The following is a 22,310-nucleotide window of genomic DNA, read 5'->3' as shown; positions in this document are numbered from 1 at the left end:
CATATTCAAATTTTCCATATTTACAAAGCAATATTGAATATGACCACCAGGCAAATTTTAATTTCATAATGAATTTAATATAATGTGCATCATGCCATTTTGGCAGGGAAAATACCAGTCATTTAAGGCTGAATTAATAGGGGATGTTTTCCAGGTCACAGAAAATAAATAGAACATTGGGCAATATATCAGATGGATGACTTCTAGAGAAATATGTTTCTCTCTCATTAAATAAAATTTTGAGAGTAGCACAAAAATTGAAACTGCACCCTGCTAAAGATATATCAATGCTGTAGTAAGGATGTTTGAAGGAACAGTACAGGGTTAAACTGAGAGAAGGAATGAGAGGCACCTTAACATCAAAATCAAAGATACAGAAAAGGAAATGGATGTTTGTATGTTGCTCAAGAGCACGGAGCCAAGATCTTATAATTTTAGGCTAAGTAAAATACAACTTCTTGAATAAATATCTGACGATATTGAGTATGTAATACATGTTGAGTGAATGAATGAATTATAACGTGAGTTATTCAACACAAGAATGGCTTGCCTTATGAAGCTGTCACCTACCACGTAATGAGGATCTGAGGAGCTGCAAGGATGCTATGGAATTAGACAGGTGGTTAGAAAAACTTGAAAGCTTTTTTGTAACTGCGGTATGGTGGGGGAAAAAAATGGAGTAGAGAGTAGAGATGAGCTTGAATCCATGCAATCTGTGAGTGGGACTAGAAAGTTAGAAAACAGAAAAAACTATTTTTTAAATGAAACCTTTTTCAACAAATGATGATGGAACAACTGAATCCACATGCAAAAAAAAAAATGAATCTAAACACAAATCTTAACATCTTTTAAAAATTAACTCAAAATGGATCATAGACCTAAATGTAAAATGCAAAACTATAACATTCCTAGACAACAACATAGTTGAAAATCTAGTTGACTTTACAGATACAAAACCTATATGTAAAATGCAAGACTATAAAACTTTTAGGAGATAAAATGGTTTGAAAATCTAGGTTTGGTGGTGACTTTCTAGATACAAAACTAACAGCATAGTCCATGAAAGAAAAAAAATAGGTTGGATTTCATTAAAATTAAAACTTCTGCTCCGGAAAAGGCTCTCTTCAGAGAATAGAATGAGTCACAGCATGGAAGAAAATATTTGCAAAATAGATATCCGAGAGAGGATTGGTATCCAAAATATACAAAAAACTCTTATAATTCAACAATAAGAAAACAAACAATCCAATTAAAAAAATGGGAAAGATACCTCAATAGTCACCCACACTAAAGCAGATATACAAATGACCAAAAAGAATATGAAAAGATGCTCAACATCATATGTCAACAGGGGATTGCAAATTAAAACAACAGTGAGATAACCATTACACAGCTATTACAATGGCTAGTATCCAAAACACAGTACTGAATGCTAGGTAGGAAGTAGAGCTACAAGAACTTTCTTTCATTGCTGGCAGGAACAGAAAATGATGTGATGTGGGCAAATGTATTACTAGGGCAGTGAAAATATTCTATGTGATCCTGTAATGGTAGATACCTGTCATTATGCATTTGTCAAAACTCATAGGATATACAACATAATGAGTGAATGCTAAGATAAACTCTGGAGTTTAGTTAATATCAATATCAATATTGATACATCAAGCTAACAAATGTACCACCCTCAAGCAAGATGCTAGTAACAGAGGAGACGAGGGGGTGGGAATGAAAGCTTATATAATCTTAGTACTTAGGAGTTAACAAAAGTTTCTAAAAACATGAAATTGAATGATATTTCAAAGAACCTAATCCAAGATATAGCAGATGCATTAAATATAAACTTAAAAAATAATTATTTTTTTTGCCACAGACAACCTCCCTTTCTGATCTCTTTCATGACTATACATTTAATAGACTTGTGAACAGCAAGTGAAAAAAATACAATGTTATTTCAAATTTTATTTTACAATTTTCTAAAGTTCCTAGTTTCTTCCTGAAACCAAGATTTTGCAGACACTGCACTTACAGGATATGCTCATTTATCTAAATGTTTAATGTAAGTTATTTCTTTATTGTCAATTATGCTGAAGATGTAAAACAGAATGGCCATTCATTTTAGTTGTGAATTATGTGGGCCTTCTAACAATATATATTATTCTTCATTAGATTTCTCTTGGAAGACTCATTCTTACAATATTCTCTTAATTTGTATCAGTGAATATATTTTATTTATGATAACAGATAAAAGTTCTTAGTAGGTACATCTGTCAAGACTGGTCTTCTAGTCAAATGAAAGATGTTATAGAAGATCCCACATTTATATTTATTAAATTTTATTGCAAACTATCTAAAACATGGTTTGAATGTTTGAAAGAATGGAGTTTTAGGGATTATCTAAAAGTGTTTTAAAATATACTTTCCCCTTAAGAGAGCAATAGAGCAATAACTATAATCTATGAAGAGGCCAATTCAGTAATGGTCTAATTTACCATTGAAAATAGTGGAATGCTTACATCTCTCAGTGTCTCAGCCAATGACTATTTTGCTCGTAAAATCACCCTTTAATTAAGACAAAGTCTGCAGTTACTTGTTTCTAGATTTATCAGAGGTTTTTGTGTAGAGTATCTCTCTTATTCAGGATTTAGCTTTACTTAATACATCTTGATTGCATCTTGTTAAAAAAATATATACTTTCCCCTTTAGTAATGAAATTCATGATACATTGGTCCATTTCACACCTATGTAAATAATGCACATGCACTGAGATATATTCAAAATGCACTTTACCAAAAAGAAGAGAACAAAAATTGCTTGCAATCCAATCTTACCACCTGTTATATCCACTATTGATATTTTGGAGTGTACTTTCTTTTCATTTTACTATGCTTGCATTATGTAGTTATATATATATTTACATATATATATACCCTTTTATAATTTACATATATATTTATTATATATATAATTATATGTATATATATATATACACACCCTTTTATAATTCTCTTTCCCCTTGCCCCAAACTCATTGTTTTGAACATACTTCCAAGTCAGTAAAAAAAATTTACAACTTTTATACTTAGATTTGTTAGAGTAGTTTGATTTTTAAAACTTCCTAATGGTAATACCTTTTTTTCTTTTTAATTTTTTCAGTATAGTTGACACACAATGTTACATTAGTTTCAGAGGTACAACATAATGATTCAACTTCTCTGTACTTTATACTGTGCTCACCAAAAGTGTAGTTTCCATCTGTCACCACATAACTGTTACAATCTCATTGACTGTATTTCCTATGCTGTGCCTTTTATTCCCATGACTTACTGATTTCATAACTGAAAGCTTGTATCTTCCACTCTCCTTCACCCATTTTGCCCATCTCCCAACCCCCTTCCCTCCGGCAACCATCAGTTTGTTCTCTGTGTTTATAGATCTGATTCTGCTTTTTATTTATTCATTTGTTTTGCTTTTTAGATTACACGTATCAGTAAAATCATATGGTATTTCATCCTCATGATTCAAAATTCATAAAGAATTAAAAGATATATGATAAAATGCTACGAAATTCTGTTCATTGCTGTTTCCCTCACCACCCAAATTCTCTTCTCACCAACAACTAATGCTATTATTTTCTTGTAAATTTATCTGAAAAATAACTTATGCATATATATGTGTAAATACATGTATAGATTTTCTCATTTTTTATATAAATGGCATTATACCACACTCTCTGTTCAGAATTTTGTTTTCTTTTTAAATTAACAATGTATCACGGAGGATGGTTCACATCAATAGAGTTTTCCCATTAATTTTTATAGTTTCATAATATCCCATTAAATGGATGTACACCATTATGTGCCCAGGCAGTTCCTTACTGACTGGCATTTTATCTTACAAACAATGCAGCAACAAAGTATCTCATACATTCTTGATTTTGCATGTGTAAAATATATCTACAGGGTACATTTTTAGAAGTGGAATTCCTGATCAAATGGTATTTGCATTTAAAACTGATGGACAAGGCCAAATCTTTCCATAAAGGTTCTACCAATTTATGCTTCCACAAATATTTTGATTTATCATAATTTATTTAAGTCCTCCTCTGTTATTGTACTTCTAAGCGGTTTGCAATCATTTGCTATTATTTTCAAGGCTCTAATGAACATCTTAGGTTGCTAATAATATTTGTGCCTCCTAAAAAAATAAAAAAAATATTTGTGCCTCCTAAATTATTTCCTGGTGAATAAATCTTAAAAGTAAAAATGATGGGATTCTTTCAGACTATCGATTGTTTAAATTAACTTTCACTATGCTCTCTCACAAAATTATGTCATTGTTTCTAATAGTTTTTCAGGTGAATCTCTTGAACTTTTCCACAATTCTTCCACCCTTGGAGTGTTAAGCTCCAAAACTCAATACTTTCGAAATACCCTTCTCTCCTTTCAAGATTCTCGTACCCTTGCTCCTTCTACACATGTTTAGACTATCCAGCTTTAAATATCTATCTATCTGCCTCATCTTATCTTCATTCCCTTCTCTACCCAGTCAAGATCCCCTAGTTCATTATCTTGGTTGCTCTCCAACATCCTTAACCCTTGTTCCTATTTCCTATATCTGGTAAAACCTAATTTCAGATCAACCTAAGACTGCGATTTCTATGCTTTAGGGAGTTAGCTGGCACTGTTTTCTGGCCTTTCCTACAGACTTCCAAGCAATAAGGAAAAGTATGTGAGCCAATGCCAAGACAAACCAAAGTGGTAGTTTTACAATGTGCAAAATTCCCTTATAGCTTCCCTGGTCTGTTCTCTGTCCCATTTCCCCAGAGATGGTATTTGAAGTCTTCCCCTCATTCCATAAACACACTACTCCACTCTCTTCTTCCTCACTCACAATAGATGATTTCACGATTTTATAGAGAAAATAGAAGACATTAAAGGGGGAAGTGTCTCCCTTCTCTCCAGGCTCTCCCCTCCCCTTAGTTGCAAGCATACCTGTATCCATTCCTTTAGTGAAAAGGACGTGAGGTTGACATTGGCACTTCTGCTTAACCTCTTTGAATGGCTCCCCTGCTGTTTTAGGATCAACTCCTTAAAGTGACCTACAGTGCTCCTGGTGATTTGAGCCTTTGTTGCCTCATTTTAAAGTCTCTTGACTTCCATTTACAGTTTATACTCCAATGCAATTCCCTTATCGGCCACATTTGCCCTAATCTCTTAATCATCTCTTGGAAAATACATTTATTTCCCTTCTCTTCCTGGTCACCAGTACACGTCTTATATTTTTAAAACTCAGCTCAGATCTAATATTTTCTAGAAAATTTTCCTAGACCCCTCAGTCTTGGCTAGATGTCCCTTCTAGATTATCTTATGGAGCCTTTTGTTAGACTTTAATCATAGCATTTATCACACCATATACAATCATCTGTTTCATAGACATCTATTCCATTAATTAAAAAAGTGAATGAATAAATGGACTGTATTTGTTGTTTGGCTTATTACTTTTTATTTTTTTACACCTTACTCTCACCATGTTTCAGAGTTTCTAATACCAAATGCTTTGATTTGAAAATATAATCAAATCAACCGATCATAATGATTTTTTTTCTCTCAAAGAATTCTTTATTCTCATACTTTCTTACTTCATGTTAAGAAAAACATATATACTGCATTTGGGATGGGGGTAATCTGCTAAAATTCATCTGTTTATGATGTACGATAGCTTCATAAATAACCATTTATCAACACTGTTTTATGATTTTCTATTTTAATGCCTAAGAGATAAAATAAAATCTTATTTTTATGTTTACAAGTTAACTAAAATATTCTTTATGTGATACATCATTCCTCCTATCAATCATAAACTTAAGGTAAAATTACAAAGACTAGCAGGTTACAACTTTGACCTACCTTTTCTTTTTACATGTTTGCAAAATATATTTTATATGTGAAATGTTTTTTCCCTCAAGACAAATGCTTCAATGCATTTTTTTCCTTAAGAAGAAAGAAAGGATAATGGAGCAGCTCTATAGACTAGAAGAAAGCATATAACAGTGTCATGTGAAGCCAAATTTGGAAAGATAACTAGATTTCTGTTCCAAGATTCAAGACTTGATATAATCAACAATAAACATAAGAACAATTTTAGATTTGGAATAAAACCTTAACAGTGTCCTCTAGAATGAGTTGTAAAAAGATTCAATTTTATGTCATGGTTGGAAATAGAGAATTATACTTTTATGACCTCATGGCTTAACCAGTATGGATGTCTCTACAACTAATCTACTCTGGACTGGGATATGAAGATGCAGGACTACAAGTTATCATCTTTGACATTTGTAATACTACTTAAATAGAAAAAAAGTCAATTGTCAAATACAAGTAACTATTAAACTACAGTTGAGGTTGACTATCTCAAGCAATTCCAATGTTATTTCCTGACAAATTAAAGAATTGAGATGAGGTTAACAGGATGTTAATTTATTTGGCTATAAAAGTAAAGCAGAAGCCTAAGGTTTTATCATATGATTAACGATTCAACAGTTTAAAAAATACTTATGAAGAATCTACTATATGGCAGACACTGCTTGGCACTGGGCCAAAAGCATAAGTGAGATAGAGTTTGGTATCTTATGGATGTCATTGTGGAATTCGGAAGGCAGTTACCTAAACAAGTTCAATATAATGTGATTAAGTGGTAATAACACAAAAGGACAAAAAGAGTTATAGAAACATGAAGGAAAGAAAGTATAACATTGTCTGAACTAAAATTCAGTTTAAGGGGTGTGTAATTCAAGTTCGTTAGTTCAAGGTGAACAGAAAGGGAAAGGGCATGCACAAATAATGAGACAGGCTTAAGACGGTACAAATTTAGGTATCCATACCAAATATAGGTATCCGTAAGGATTGTAATTCAACCATAATCCATGACATATGTATTTAAAAAGAACAAATTAAACTAGAATTACTTTTAGTTGTTCTTTATTATTTCCTAAGTACCAGGCACTATGATTCATACCTTACCCCTAACTTATTATATTATTCATTCTGGAAGGTGAGATAGATAGCTACATATCTCAGAAGTTCAAAGGAGTTAATTTTGGAGTGAGAGCACAAATACACTCATCAATCACATTTTCAACACTAAAAATTTGAACAAAGCATGACATCTTACCTCTTGCCTTGCTAGTTACCACCCATCATCTCAAAATATAACCATGTGGTCATCATTAATCGGTGTTTTGATGATTTAAAACAGCACACTACAGTCAAGGCTCTTAGAGGATTTACTGTAAAAATATTTTTTTCTTAAAAGACTGCATAATTGGTAAATTATTAAAAAATTACACTTGCACTCTGGCATAAAATTGTGTTTGTTATCAATAAGAAATGAAAGAGTGGGATTGATGTTGAGATAAAAGGACGTGAGGAACAAGCAATAGCTGAGTGATGCCCGTAACTGGGGTAATGACATAAGACAAGGCATGAAGTACGAGAGAAAGCATACAACACACACAAACCACAAAGCTTTATAAATCTACAGTGATGTCACACTACAGCAAAATTATAAAGTGATTTTGTTCTTGTAGAGAAACGTTTCTAAACGTTAATACGTCCTCTTTCTGGAATACTGCACAACAGCACGTCATATGTAGTTAGAACCCCTCAGGACATTTGGTAGATAGCATTTGGTAGATAGCAAAATGGCTAAGTAGATTACAGTTAATTCAAGAAAGGAAAATGCTATCCATAAAAACAAAAATGAAAACCACTCCTGTCAACAAGGAGCATTTAAAAATTTAAAAGTGTACTCCAATGTTTATATTATCCATAGCAGGGTTTAGAAAAATGCTATGAAAATCACATCTTGTAATATTCCCTTATCTGCTCTGTGAGTCATTGCTACATAATTTAGGGATGGGCGAAAACAACTTTTACTGTTTTTATTAACGCAGAGCAACTACAACTTCCATACCCTGTATTACATTTATTTTTCTGTGACAATTAGAAAGGAAACGAAGATTCTATAAGCATTAAAGTTGCACTTGGCTATGAAAAGGGAATAAAATAAGATTGTTTTAGATAAGCATTTGCATTGTCAGTACAAAAATAAAGATTTTGAATTTCAGATTAGTCCTTATATTTTCTGATAGTTTTATAAACTCTGTGTATTACAGAGAAATGTATGGATGCTCAAAGCAACTCCTAAAATCGAGCATCTATCTACAGAGGACAATTATGATAATTCACTATGAAATGTACTTTAGTATCTTTGTCAGAGTCAAATGCCTAAATGATAAGGAATGAAATTGTTAAGAATTTTCTGACTAATGCAACTGCACGTAACTCTAAGATGAAATAACATAGACCAAAATTCCTATGATGCAATGTTAACAAAAGATTGTTAATAATATTCTTTGCCCTTATGAATCTCAGTCACCTGCAAGTCAGTGTATCTCTTGTTCATTTGTATATTCCTGGCTCATAATAAGGATGCAATAAATATTGAATTAATGACGAGAAAGAGATTAATAAATACTTAGAGCATGCATGATATGCAATAAATCAGTCATCATTTTCTTTAGAACAAGGTGCATTGCAGCCAGATGCCTAGAATCAGCATTGTGATTGTGCCACTTACTAGATGTCTGACCTCAGGCAAGGAGTTCACCTCTCTAAACCTCAGTATCATCTGGCTTCCTCTTTGGTATAATAGCGATACCAAGTTCAGAAGGATGTTGCCTTAAATGAGTAAATAAATGTAAAGTGCTTAGAACAGTGTAAGACTAGAGCTTGAAAGGTCATCCATTAATCTACCGAAAAGCATTTGAGAACCTACAATGGCCCATCACCTGTGCTAAGCACGCTGGGGTAGCTCCTCACACAGTCTCTGTTTCGAAGAGCCAAGATGGGACAGAGAGACAATTGCATTTTACAGTTGTGTGCATTTCGCTCAAGAACAGAGAGGAGAGGTATCTAAAACAGGCTGAAAGAGGAGAGAAGGTAAACTTGAGCTGAGTTCTGAAGGATGAGTAGGGGGTACATAGTTATCAGACAAAACTGAGGTTGGGGCTAGGGTTCCAAGCAGAAGAAATAGCATGGCTGTAGACAAGTTGGAGCTGAGATGCCACTAGAAAGTTTTTAGGCAGTCAGACTAGAAGAACTGATCAGGTTAAACTCTTATGTAAGTTTTGGAGGAGTGACAAATAAATTTCTAAAATTGCAATCACGGTGACAAGACAGATGTGGAAATTTATATGGAAATTGACTTAAAGGTGATTTCAGTCCAGTTAACTTAGAGCTCCTAAAAGCAAGAAATTGAATAATTAAATTAATTGATTGTTTAAGAAAATAAGTAAATATAAGGAAGGTTTTGATATTTCTCACTAGGGTTTCTGATTGATTTTGTGTGCTATCAGATTTAGGTTAAATCTATTTTTTGATATTTAAATCCTCTATGACATGATTCTTTTTTTTTTTTAAAGATTTTATTTACTTGTTATTTATTTGAGAGAATGAGAGAGAGAGAGAGAGAGAAAGAGCACAAGAGGGGGTAGGGTCAGAGGGAGAAGCAGACTCCCTGCTAAGCAGGTAGCCTGATGTGGGACTTGATCCCAGGACTCCAGGATCATGACCTGAGTCGAAGGCAGTCGCTCCAACAACTGAGCCACCCAGGCGCCCCGACATGATTCTTCAATATGAAGAAAGTGGTCCAGAATCCCATAAAATACTATCTTTTTCTCTCCAAATACCAAAATCTGAGCAATGTGGGATACTTATTTGAGCAGAAATCAGTTCTTTTGGGAGACGGCTAAATTCTATTTGAATTTGTTTTCCCTTGCTTTGATAAAAGGTTTCTTCTTATCTCATAATGTACTCTTTTTTCTTGTTGGAAAAAAAAATAATCCCAATTTTCTGGTTTTGTATTCCGCAGTAAATGCCTTATCTTCTAGACCAGACTCAAGGTATGCCTTTTCCAGTCCTAAAACCCTCAACAATTTCAAAAGAAAAAAAGGGTTAACAGGAAGGAAGAACGGTCTGTTTTGAAATGACATCAGCTGAACAATCAGGGGACTCTAATTAACTCAGTCAGAGATTTTACTCCCATAATAAGCCTCTACTTCAGAATTGTTCCCTGATCGATGTTCCCAAATTTGTTTGATGCTTGGTTCATTTTTGTTCCCCTTTGCATGGCAGTGCATTTTATATTACACTAGGTATAGCCTTCCCAGTTGAGTCCATATAAAATAGCTTGTTTCAGATAATATGAATCTTTTATGCATTAATTTAGTCTTTCTGAAGCTGTGTATCCTAGTTTCTAGCAGAGAAAAACCTGCTGTACACATTTTTTGGCTTTTATTCATTCATAAAATAAAGATTTCCTGAGTCCCTCCCACATGCCTGGCACTGTGCTGGGAACAGGGATTCAGAAATGAATGAAACATAATCTGGTCCCTGAAAAAGCTGTAACTCTATTATTAGAGAGAATTAGGGAATAATCAAGGTACCAAAGAGTTAGGGAAGAGCTTCCTGATGGATGAGATGTATGAATCAGTTCTCAAACTACAGGAGAAAGAATATGCCAAGTAAGGGAGGACATAAAACAGGTGTCATCAAAGATTCAGCCAGTGCATGTGGCCGGTCAGTTGAATGATCACCAGTTCCAGACCTCCGGCTCCCACTTTCAACTGCAATTTCCATCTGGGACAAGGACATCGCCTTGAACGCCAGTCAGGCTGATTTGAAATGTGAGGGTCTTTATCAACTGTAGGAAAACACCCTCTTTTCATTATCCCTACCTCCACTTGAACCATTGGTCCTTAACCCGGCAAAGGTTTCAGGTAGTCTGTGAAGCTCATGAAGTTATATATAGCAGTCTCATATGTATGTGCAATTTCTGGGGACAGTTTGAAAGCTCACATCAAATCTTCAAACAGGTTTGGCCCACCTCCCTGAAAAAGCAGAGAACGTCCAGATCTCTAATTGCGTGTCTACCTGACACTGACTGCCACCACCACAACCTTACATCTGTAGAATATGACTCTGGTCTGGATAAGCATTCTGTCCATACTGTCTTCCCCACCTGGAAGAAGTTCTAGATCTCTCTTGCTGGTACCCACCTGGCAGGCCCCTCACATCACAGTATATTTATTTTGTTCCTGGTAGAAGCATTCAGGCTGCCCTGACCAGAGTTATGCTACTTCTGACATCGGAATTTTGGAAGTAGGTGAAATTCATTTATTATATCTAATCCTAAGCATGATTTTATACCCGAATCATAATTTCTGCCAGTCTTATGTTTATGACTGAATTAGTCTACACCTGTGTTTGGCAAAAACAAGGAAACAAATAAATAAAATGGTACAAGATTTTGCAAAGAGAAAGGCAAACTTCCATTTCCACTTAAGGCTCTAAAACATTTTCTTTGTCTGCTTATACCTACATGCTCCCAATGTACACAAAATTTTTTAAACCAATGAAATTCATTTGAGATGATATTAATAATGAAACTAGCAGCCTTATTTAATCATTTCTGAATGAGAGATGCTCATGTCATTGACACTGTGCCCCTGAATAAGGAAAATATCACCATCAGTCTGAGACAATCATTCAAGACTACATTAATTGTCCTTTCCTTTCTCTGGGCTGCCTTAGCACTTGAGTACATTTCTCTGATTGCAGTCTCTTGTTTTGACTGTTTGTAGATTACATCTGTTCATTTATCTCTCTTGTTAGCTTTTAAACTCTTCATGGGTATGGACACTGGCCTGCTCTTGTTTATATTCCTTACCCCTGAAATGCTTTCTTGGTATGCAGCTCAACAAACTTAACAGGATAAATAAACTATATGATAAAATGTTGCTTCCTTACCAGTCACCATAACCATATTCACTGCTCTCTCACTGTGTTACACTCATAGATATCATGTCTGATGTGGCTTATACTGAAGAGTCTCTAGTTTAGGAAACTGTTAAGCACCTCTAGATGTTGTAACAGTCAAGAACTCTAATTGTATAAATATATGTATACACACCCTCACACACACACCTCTGCATATGGAAAATATCACTTATTCATATAAAGTAATATAAGGTAATATAATATCACATATCAAAGAACTAAAAATAGAATTCTTAGCACTCAGAAGTATCACATTCTATGACAGTCTAATTATTTAAAAGCTCTGATAAGACAGTATGAAATACTGCGTTGTACCTATTTCAAGCAGTATTATCTCAAATCAGATAAAGGTGGTCCCTTTTAATCACATTTATAAGATCAGGAAATTGATTAACTTTTCCTTGGAGGAAAAATATCCAAAAATATCTTAATTACAAGTATATACATATACAGAAATGCATGCAAAGAAGAAAATTTTCCCTTCCTTTTTGATACTTGTATCTAATGATCTATTACATTTACATTTAGAAAAACAAAGGTCAAGAAAGAAGGTAGAAAAATACATGAAAAGTTCAACACCAAATACAATAACACTCTGTGAACAACACAATTCTGAGAGCCATGGCAAAATTTCTTTAACTTTTGAAAAAAATTTTCAGCTGCTGAGACTCGTAATGTAAATACAAGATTATAATATCTTCCTTCCAAAGAGTTCTATCAACAACTAATTTTTTCAACATACCATACCTATATTAAAAACCAACGTTTCCTTTTTTTCTTACCAGTGAGAGGCGAACCAAAATAAATTCATCATATGAACAAAAAGATCATATATACTGAGCGTCACCATATTGACAACAATCTAACCACAGTAAGTCCTGCCTCTTATTACTGATACATTTACATATTTATAAGAGTTGCATCTTATTTTAGAATATAAACAATTAGTATTGAGATAAGTAAAGCAGGATGAACTACTAATCTGAAGATAGTGGAGGGGCCTAGCTTCTGGCAGCACAAAACTGTTTGAGCTCTAGTTAGCAGCTTAGGAAAAAAGAAGTGTCAACAACCAGCCAACTGTCACCCTGAACAAAGTTGAAAAGGTCAATATGATGCTTTGATGGTTAGACAGACTGCCTTATGGGTAAGAAACTTTTAAAAAAAAGCATCTATAGAAAAAAGGAAGAATTGCACTGCCATATCTATGGGGAACCATTTATTAAATGGATCAAGGAACACATATTTCAAGTAAGACTGTTGGCAATAAAGGGCATAGATTCAGCCTGTAATAAACATCAGCCTGATGTTCACTAAAATAACACTGTCAGGGCTGCCCTTTAGAACACTGATCCAGCACTGGTAAATATCGGATACAAGAACAGTATGGCAAGTAAAAACCATGGGCATTTTGTAATTGTATTACAATAAAAAACAAAGTACCAAATGGAAAGCAATAAGGAGTGACAAGTAATTGCCAAATATTCTTAATCTTAAGATGCTAGTTAAAAACTCTTAGCCATAAGGCAAATGTGTCTGGTAGCATCAACTAATATTAAAAGCACTCATTTTAATATATTAGGGATGTTTTAATATATTAGGATTTCCTAATACATAAGGAAACCAAATACCTAATGAAATTTAAAAATTTCTGTTATTCCAAACATTTCAATGCTTCCTCTCATTGCAAAAATTACCTACTCTTAATTACAGTGATCCTGAAGTTGCAACTTTTCTATCAGCTACTCAGAATACAAGTCTCAGAATCCAATATCTAAATAAGGCATTATTTAAGTCAAATCTTAATTCATAGTATCGCTCAACAATTTGGCAAGTGTGTTCACTATGTACACAAATAAAATAAACATGATTAAACTGAAATTGTCATGTGAATTTCATTGATCAATGTTGCCTTTGGGCTGCAGACCAACTATACTGGAGTCATGAAAATTTTTTAGCTTACCATAGTATCAACCTTTCCCTCTCCCTCTCTCCCTTTCCTGGATTTACTCTCTTACCACTATCTGTATCGGGGAAATAACTTAAAGGTTGATGGGAACATTGAACCAAAAATAAATGCTTATAAAAGATGATCGAACGTTTTAAGAAAATAACCATTATCTTACCACAAACCCCGCAAAGTAGCTGGAATGTTGGGAGGACTGCAAGTGGATTCAAGAGGGAACTGATCCAAGGCCAAAATTCACCCATAGTGACTCACTTCTACTTTCTTTGGCTCGAATTAATCACATCTACTCAAATAGGAAAAGGAGGAGATGATGTCAGAATTTTCCTAAGGTCTGATAGTTCTCGATTTGTTTGTATGCCACATAAACAGAGCTCATCCTTAGAGTAGAAATGTATGAAAAGGGAAGAAGGTAGATTATCAAATGCTCAATGTCTTTTTGGAACATGAAATTTGGCAGCTGTTAAATTGAGTCATTTGATAGAATCTTAAAAATTTTTCACCCCTTTTTGTCCACAAAATTGGAAAAATGAAACATAATGAAACAGGACTCAATAAGATGTTATTTTCCTGTCGTTTAAAGTTAAATAAAATTCCATAAAGTGTCTAACTTTTGCATGAAATACATGTGGAAAAAAATGCAAGGAGTTTTGCTCTTTCATAGGCCTTCAAAAAAGCAATTTAAAATTGAATAAAAAAGAAAGATATTATCTGAACTGTAGGTATTGTGAAAATTGTACTGCAAAAATTAAAATACTAGTTTGCGCCACAGCCATAAATTACTAAACTAATTATCTAGTAGCAGGCATAACTGAATCATTCAAAGGGGTAATTAGCAATCAGACATAATGAGTGCTGCTACTATTTCTTGTCATACTGTATTTAGCTTCCATGCAGCCTGAAGGAACTGAATTATTTCCTATCCTTCTCAGAGGGCATTACTGCTATATTGAGTGCATCAGCCCATATTATTACTCCCAGAAGTTTAATTCTTCACTGGACTGCACATTTCTGATTTCCCCTGTCAAAAGTTTCCCAGTTCTCCCAGGTTCTTTAAAAGCAGTCATCTTCTCAGTCACTATTCCTTAATATGTATGTAAACTGTGTAGAAACCAAATTATAGATTTCCTTTGTTAGTTTTAAAGCATTCTGATTTAGTAACTTATGCTATATCATTTTAAATGGCATTTTCTGGAGTAATATCTAAAGTCTTATTTATATGTATAAATTAAAATACTTTGAGCACTTTTCAGATACATTTTTAAACAAAACATGAACAATGTTCCAACTCATTCATTCATTCATTTTTTTGCTGAACAGCTTCTGCGAGTTCAGACTCAAGCCTATGTCCTGAGACATGAAAATGAGTAACATATAGTCCCTGCATGAAGGATCACACAGTCTACTAAAAAGAGATAAGTATTTAAATATTTGCACTAGAATGTAGTAAAGGCTAAAAGTGAGGAAATAAGAGAAACTGTATGTATTAGCACACTACCCTCTGCCCCTTTCCCTCCCTGCCTCCTCATATCATGAGGCAATGTGAAAGATTAGGTGGAAGAATAAAATTGATAATGAAAATCAATTAGGGGAGAGAGTTTATTTTTGAGGAAAAAATTAAAATTTAACTCAGTCCATTTTTAAAATTCAGTTGAAATTTATTAAACACCCACTACACGAAAATGCATTGGTTCTGAACCTTTGCTTCAAAAAGCTAATGTTCCGAGTTACTGATCAGAAATTCTCAGGTGGAGCAGAGTTGGGGAGCCAGGGCTGGGAACCACTGCATGAAGGCAGTGAACAGTTAAAAGCAGCAAATCCCTTGTTCAGTCCCTGGGTTTAGCCAAAGAACGTGTGGGGACATTTATAGTAGAAGGCAGAATACAACCATAAAGGAAAAGGTTCTGAATAATGAGAAAGAGCTTTGCAAGCAGCACTCCAAGGGGATCATATGCTTTTATTTTCCAGAAACCATCGAGGAACATAGCGTCCTTGTCTCTCTCTGCTGCGGAGGGTGCTAAGTGCTTCAAAGCCCCCCACTTTTGCATCTGGGGAGAAGACTGCATCTCCTGCAATCCTGTTCTGTCTGAATGAAAACAGCAATGAATAAAAACAAAAAGAAAGACTGATAGAAATGCAGACCTATTGTAGGAGAAGCAAAGTTCTGTCTTTAAGGACTTATGTTTTAATATCCTAAGAGGAAATCATTCTGCACTCAGCATAGAAACAGTAAGACCAGGAAGAAAATCAAACCATTCACAAGCAAGACCTATGGTACGAGCTTAAAAGTCTGCTTTCATCCTTTGGATTGAATTGGATCACATGTCTGCTGGATACTTGCATATTATCATTACATTTGAAGATAAAAGTGGCCCATTACAGTGCTTCAGATTCTGAATGTCTTTTGAAACAATGCAAAGCAGAGAGAAAGGGGAAGAAGTTCCATACCCCAGCATCCACTACGCAGCAAGCACAATACTAAAGCCTTATAAATGCAGAGACTGAGTAAAAATACATGAAGCTCTCATATCCTAAGATTTTCATCTGCGGTGAGATTCGCACTCCATGTTTCACCCATAAGACACCTAACCAGCTCCCCTGCTCACTGATGGACCAGACAGAAGCTTCAGGCTGTGAGAGGTGAGTCCCCAAACACTAACTGAGAGTACAAATCCCCAGGACTCAGGAAAGGCATGCCAGTCGGTCTCCTTGTCTTCAGTTGGGGCTTTTTACTAACTAGGGTCAAGGATTCCCCAATTCAGAGAGTCACAGGGACAATACTCTGAAGTTATTTCCCTATTGCAGAAAAAAGAACCAGCTTCTAGCAGTGCTTTGTTAAGTGAGAACAAATTCTAGAGTGTGAATAATCCTGTATGCAGGTTGCTCATCATTTCTCTTCACAAACTGTGCATTATGCAAGGAGCCAGAAACTGAATTGAGGCAAAAAAAAAAAAAAATCTTTTTTTTAATTAACATTATTTTAACAAATCAAATGGAAACTCTATGGATTGTTCATCCATTCAAACATGTCAACAACCAAACCACAAAACCTCTAAACTCTGCCTACCATATATATATGTACACAGTCACCCACATGCACACAAACACCAACACTTAGGATAAGGAACTAAGGTAGTAGGGTGGGTGAGCTGGAGGTAGGTGGTAACAAATGGAAGGTCCCTCCTTCCATCGATGAAGCCCCTTCCTAGTAATGTATCTATTTGAACAACCACCACAACAAAAATTAACATTGACTCTGGTTACTTATGTATAATCACATTTACATATTAAGCCGTACAAAATCCTCAGTACAAAAGCTATTGCACAGAATGAGGGCTCTTACTGTTGCTCATTACTAGGTTTTCTATGTTCTACCACCACTACCCCTGATATAATGTACATTATATAATGTATTCGCTTCTCTCACGTCTTTCTCGGTAGAATCTTTTTCTTCCAGTATAGTTAACGTACAATGTTATATTAATTTCAGGTGAACAGTATAGTGATTCAATAGAATTTACTCAGTGAATTCTACTGAATTCTGAGTTCCTAATTCTGAATTCTAATTCTGAGTTACTCAGTGCTCATCATGATAAGTGTACTTTTAGTCCCCAATTTCACTCATCCCCACTCATCCCCCACCATCCGTTTCCCCTCTGTTAACCATCAATTTGTTCTCTATAGTTGAGTCTGTTTTATTGACTTGTCTCTTTTTTTCCCTTCATTTGCTTGTTTTGTTTCTTACATTTTGTTTTTAAATTCCACATAAGAGTGCAATCCTATGATATTTGTCTTTCTCCAACTGACTTATGTCACTTAACATTCTACCCTCTAGATCCATCCAGGTTGTTGCAAATCTTAACACGGTATTCAACACATAGAAAGCAAATATCAGGCATTCCTGAATGAACAAAAACATACACGCATTTTTGGTTCTGGCTGTCTACATTAACATACATCCATATACATCTTTTTTCATTTCTCCCTGAACAACCTGAATCAATTCTCTGTCCTGGGCTTCCCACAAAGGGTCTTCATGTAGTACCAAGTTTCTTGGAACAAAAGGGATCAAATTACTACATTGCAGTCGTTCAATAAATATTATCAGTCTAACTGAAGAATGAATGAATGACAATAGTATTAAACAGCAGTTTACAGCCACCCCCTGCTGCTGTTCATTCTTAGTTTGACTTACCTACTCTCTCCAGTGAATCGGGTCTTGGATAAAGTAGGGTAAAGGGAAGGATTGGTCTATGGCCCACAGAGGGTGGACCTGCGTAAGCTCTGAGATATAGGGTCAGAAATAAAAGGAAACTCAAAGGCTAAGCAAGTCATCCACACAGGTTTCACTCAAAAAAGAGAGAAACCCAGGGGCAATGACAAAAAGAAGCCAGGATCCAGGCGAGAGGGTTTCACGGCCAGAGTGCATTCTGAGAAGGTAAAGACGTGGCAACTGCTCTGTACAAGAGTCTGCGGCTCACCCTGAGTAGGGGCAGACGGCATGTAAGTTCTCGGGGCAAAATGCAACACCAGTGACATAGGTAATGAAAAACAGTTACCGATATGTCAGTTCGAGCCACAGACTGAAATACCTCCCAGTCACACCAGTGATATACATGACCGAAGGAGGCTTGTGCAAGGAAGTGTAGACTGACAGGACTTGGCGGGGGAAGAAAAGCTTGTGCCTTGAATTTTAAGTTGATACAGCCTATGGTTTATGACTCCAGCAAAATGCCAGGCTATCTGTGAATTTTAGAAATTAAAAAAAATAATCGTATACGTGGGAGAGTAAAATTCCAGTCTTGGTTCTCCTACCAACTACCAGTCCGGCATTGCCAAAATGTTTCAGTCTTTACAGAACCATGGAAGATAGGACTGGGATAGTAGCTTATTGATTATTCATCAGTACGAAAGGCTCCTTCCGTGGCACCCCTCAGCTCCCAGACATCATACCCATCTGAGGCTGTGCTTTTAAAGCCCTCACTACTGAGGTCTCTGTTCACACCCTGCCACCACAAAGTCCCTACTCTGTCACTCCACAGACATAGCTTTAATAGTTAACGCTCAAGTGAGCCATGGAAATATGTTATTTCCCACAAATACGGTCCTGGAGAGAATAAGTTGAAAAGCACTGATTTAGACTAATTATCTTTATTATGCAGGTAAGAAAATAGACATTCCACCAAAGAAAAGGACTTGCTCAAGGCTATGGAGGTACTTCATGACAGAGCCACAACTAAATCCGGTTCTTTTAATTCACAGCTTGCTATTAAGATGACCTTAAAAGACCCTTTCCGAGATAGGTCCATGAATGTAACTATTAGTTGTTTTTCTTTTTTATTTCTTTTTTCCTTTTTTTTTTCTTTTCTTCTTCCTTTTTCCTTGCTTCCTTCCTTCTTTCTTTTCACTACACTCTCATGTACACACACACACACACACACACACACACACTAACACACAGGCACATAGATACACAGCATGAAATTTTTCATTTTAAAAATAACTGTGATTTTTATTCTTTCTTGGTTAGACCTCGTTGTGGGCATTTCCAATAGTTCAATATGCATGCTGCTTCCCTAAGGAATGCAGAAACAATAGACAGAGTTTGCAGAGCATTTTAAGAAGTACAAATATAGTCATCAAGCATGAGGAACATACAGAATATAAAGTTAATTGTGTGCACAGTTTGGAGTGCCAGCCGATTAAAATATTACAGGGACTAATTTAATTTCTCCAAAGAGTTTTCAAAAACATCTAACAGCACATTTAAATACAAAAGAACAAAAGCTAACTTTGGTCTTTCCTCTTTTCCTTGATATTTTCAACACGACTTTGACATTCCATATTTTAAACCATTATTTACAGCTTTAAACACACATTAGAATCAAAAATTGATTTGATTTGTCTTTTTCAAAAAACTGGAATAATTGTCAGAAAAAAGAAAAATATTAAACGATTAAATAATTGTATACATAATATTATTTGAAAACAATTAAAATGACATAGATGTGTGATTTAGTTTGGCTTAAAAAAACCCTTAAAATCGTTGATTTTGTCACAAGAGGGAGCCCATGTTTTCCAATTAATTCAAACACACTGCAAATAAATGAAATGAAGGTAATTTGATCCTGACTAAATATGAAACTATAAATTTTATAGCATAATCCATTATGGATAACAAGACAAATGAATATTAAAGATCAGTAGTCATCTCTTCATGTCAGTTTATCTGGCTAAAAGATGAGAAAAATAACATTTAATGATTTATTTCCATAAAATAAGGTCTATGATATGCAGGGTGCAAATGAAGTCTGTAATACAGTTTTAATACAAAAGTTAAAAATTCAAATACACTGGGTACTGAGCTATAAAAAGTTATTCTTGGTTCACAATTATGTACTAAATACCCTTCTAGATTATCCTAAATCTTTCTAGAACAGCTGCTGGGCGGATAGCAAACAAAAGGAAAAATACTGATTATCAAGTCATGTAGCTTCCTGAAAGATATTTAACTTCCATGAAACTATAACATCTATAACAAAACGATGTTTAGCTACCTTTTAGCAGAGTTGTAAGAATTAATGAGATAGCCTGAAAACATTTGGAACTGACATTTGGTAATCATTAATAAAAAGCAGTTTCCCTCTACCTTTTGAGTAAATATTGTATGTTTCCCTGAAATAAATACATTTAAGTCTCTTTCATAAAAATAAACCCTTTCCTGATACCTAATTCACTTTCTACCTACTGAATTCCAGCACCTATTCTTTCTTTTCTAATCTTAATATCTCTAAAGACTAGCATACATTGGCCACTACAATTCTTCCACTCCACCAAAACCCCTTGCATTAATTTCCTGGTAAATTCAAGCCACCAAAACTAAAGGACTTTTTCAGTATTTATTTTAGTAGATCTTTTTGAAGCTTAGGATGCTTCTTCCTTCTTACACTTATTTCTCTTCTCTGATGATTCCTTCTGTTTCTTCCATTGGTTCTTCTCTGATGATTAGTTATGCCCAGGGTTCAACCAGGGACTCCCTGATTGTTCCACTTTACGTCCCTAGAAATCTCGTCTTCTTTTATACTTTCACTACAATCTCTAGGAAGATAACACAGGTAGACAAATGGGTCTGCTAGAATGGTCTACCTAGGATACAAATCTAACCATTTCTCCTTCCTGGTACTCCTTACCTAGATAGAAGCAGGTGCCTGAATGCTCAGTGTGTCTTGGCTGGCTCACATATTATTGGCTCACATGGTGTTTTGCTTCATATTTTTTATTTTAATTACTTATCCACAAAAAGATAAATAAGACAAAACACAAAATTCCACTCCTCTAGCTCCTGTTGCAAAACTAAAAAAATGAAAATATTAGCTCCTCACTGTCAGCAGTGAAGCAGAACTACATAGCATGTTCACTTAGGTGTGGCATATTTTTCCCAATTCATCACTAATCCTCAGCATAGTTTACCAATGCTGGCATTAGAGGTTGCTATCCATCATCAACTTTGGGTTGTTTTATTTAGTAGGCTAGAATTAAGAGGAAATTAAAGGATTTTTTATATTTATGCCAATAACAAAAGTGGGAAAATTAAAGCAAAGCACAGGGGTTGTGCAACTCAAAAAAAAAAAAATGCAAAGAAAGACATTCACTGTCCAAAGAATTAGCTATTAGGGAATGAAGCCAGCTGCCTGACCCAATGTTGGCCTGGGAGGTTGTGATCTCAGAGCATGGCCTGAGCACTCACTCTGTTCCAGCAGGGAATGAAGGGTGTTACGTTCAGAAATGTGTGAAGCTCCTATATCCTAAGATCTTCATCTGTGATGAGATTCTCAGTCCAGGTTTCATCCCAAGTCAACCAACCAGCTGCTCTGATCACTGATAGATCAGACAGAGGCCTTAGGTTATGAGAGGTGAGTTCCCAAACTTTAACTGAGAAGAAAAATACCCAGGACATGTAGTTGTTCTTGTCTTCATTTTGGGCTTTTTACCTAAAAAATAGCATTAGTGATTCCCCAATTTGTAGAGTCACAGAGGCAATATTCCTTGAAGTTATTTCCTTATTGTAGAAGATCTTCTAATGGTACTTTTGAGGCGGGAGAGTTAGGTTCTTGTCTTACGGAGTCGAAGAATGAATCTCACGGACAAAGGAGAGTGAGTAAAGCGACGGAAGTTTTAGTAAGCAAGGATACAGAGAAAGCTCTCAGGAGTGAGAGGAGTCCTGACAGGGCTGCCACTGAGGGATTTTAGGGTTGGTCTTTTATAGAAAGTTAACCAGGGAACTTAAATCTTTTTGAATTCCCTACTTGACAGCACCTATGTGTAAGCAGGACTAGTGATAACATCTTTAATGGCTTACTTCTTTTTAGGGTCTGTTTATTTTCTGTTGACCACAGGAGACCGTCATAAATAAGACTCCCCCGTTGGACAACTAGGGCAGGGGGGTCTGGA

The 22,310-nt window shown here is 35.2% G+C and overlaps 1 protein-coding gene across 9 annotated transcripts in view; it reads right to left on the bottom strand.

Annotated features, from left to right (window-relative positions):
* Positions 1-22,310, bottom strand: part of RALYL (RALY RNA binding protein like) — a 682,789-nt gene that overhangs the window by 415,930 nt on the left and 244,549 nt on the right. The window lies entirely within an intron of this gene.

The sequence above is a fragment of the Callorhinus ursinus genome, unplaced genomic scaffold (assembly GCF_003265705.2).
Source record: "Callorhinus ursinus isolate GAN/ISIS: 27379988/994484 unplaced genomic scaffold, GSC_fseal_2.0 scaffold5, whole genome shotgun sequence".
In the NCBI taxonomy this organism is placed as follows: domain Eukaryota; kingdom Metazoa; phylum Chordata; class Mammalia; order Carnivora; family Otariidae; genus Callorhinus; species Callorhinus ursinus.
This window is presented reverse-complemented; position numbering and strand designations above follow the sequence as displayed.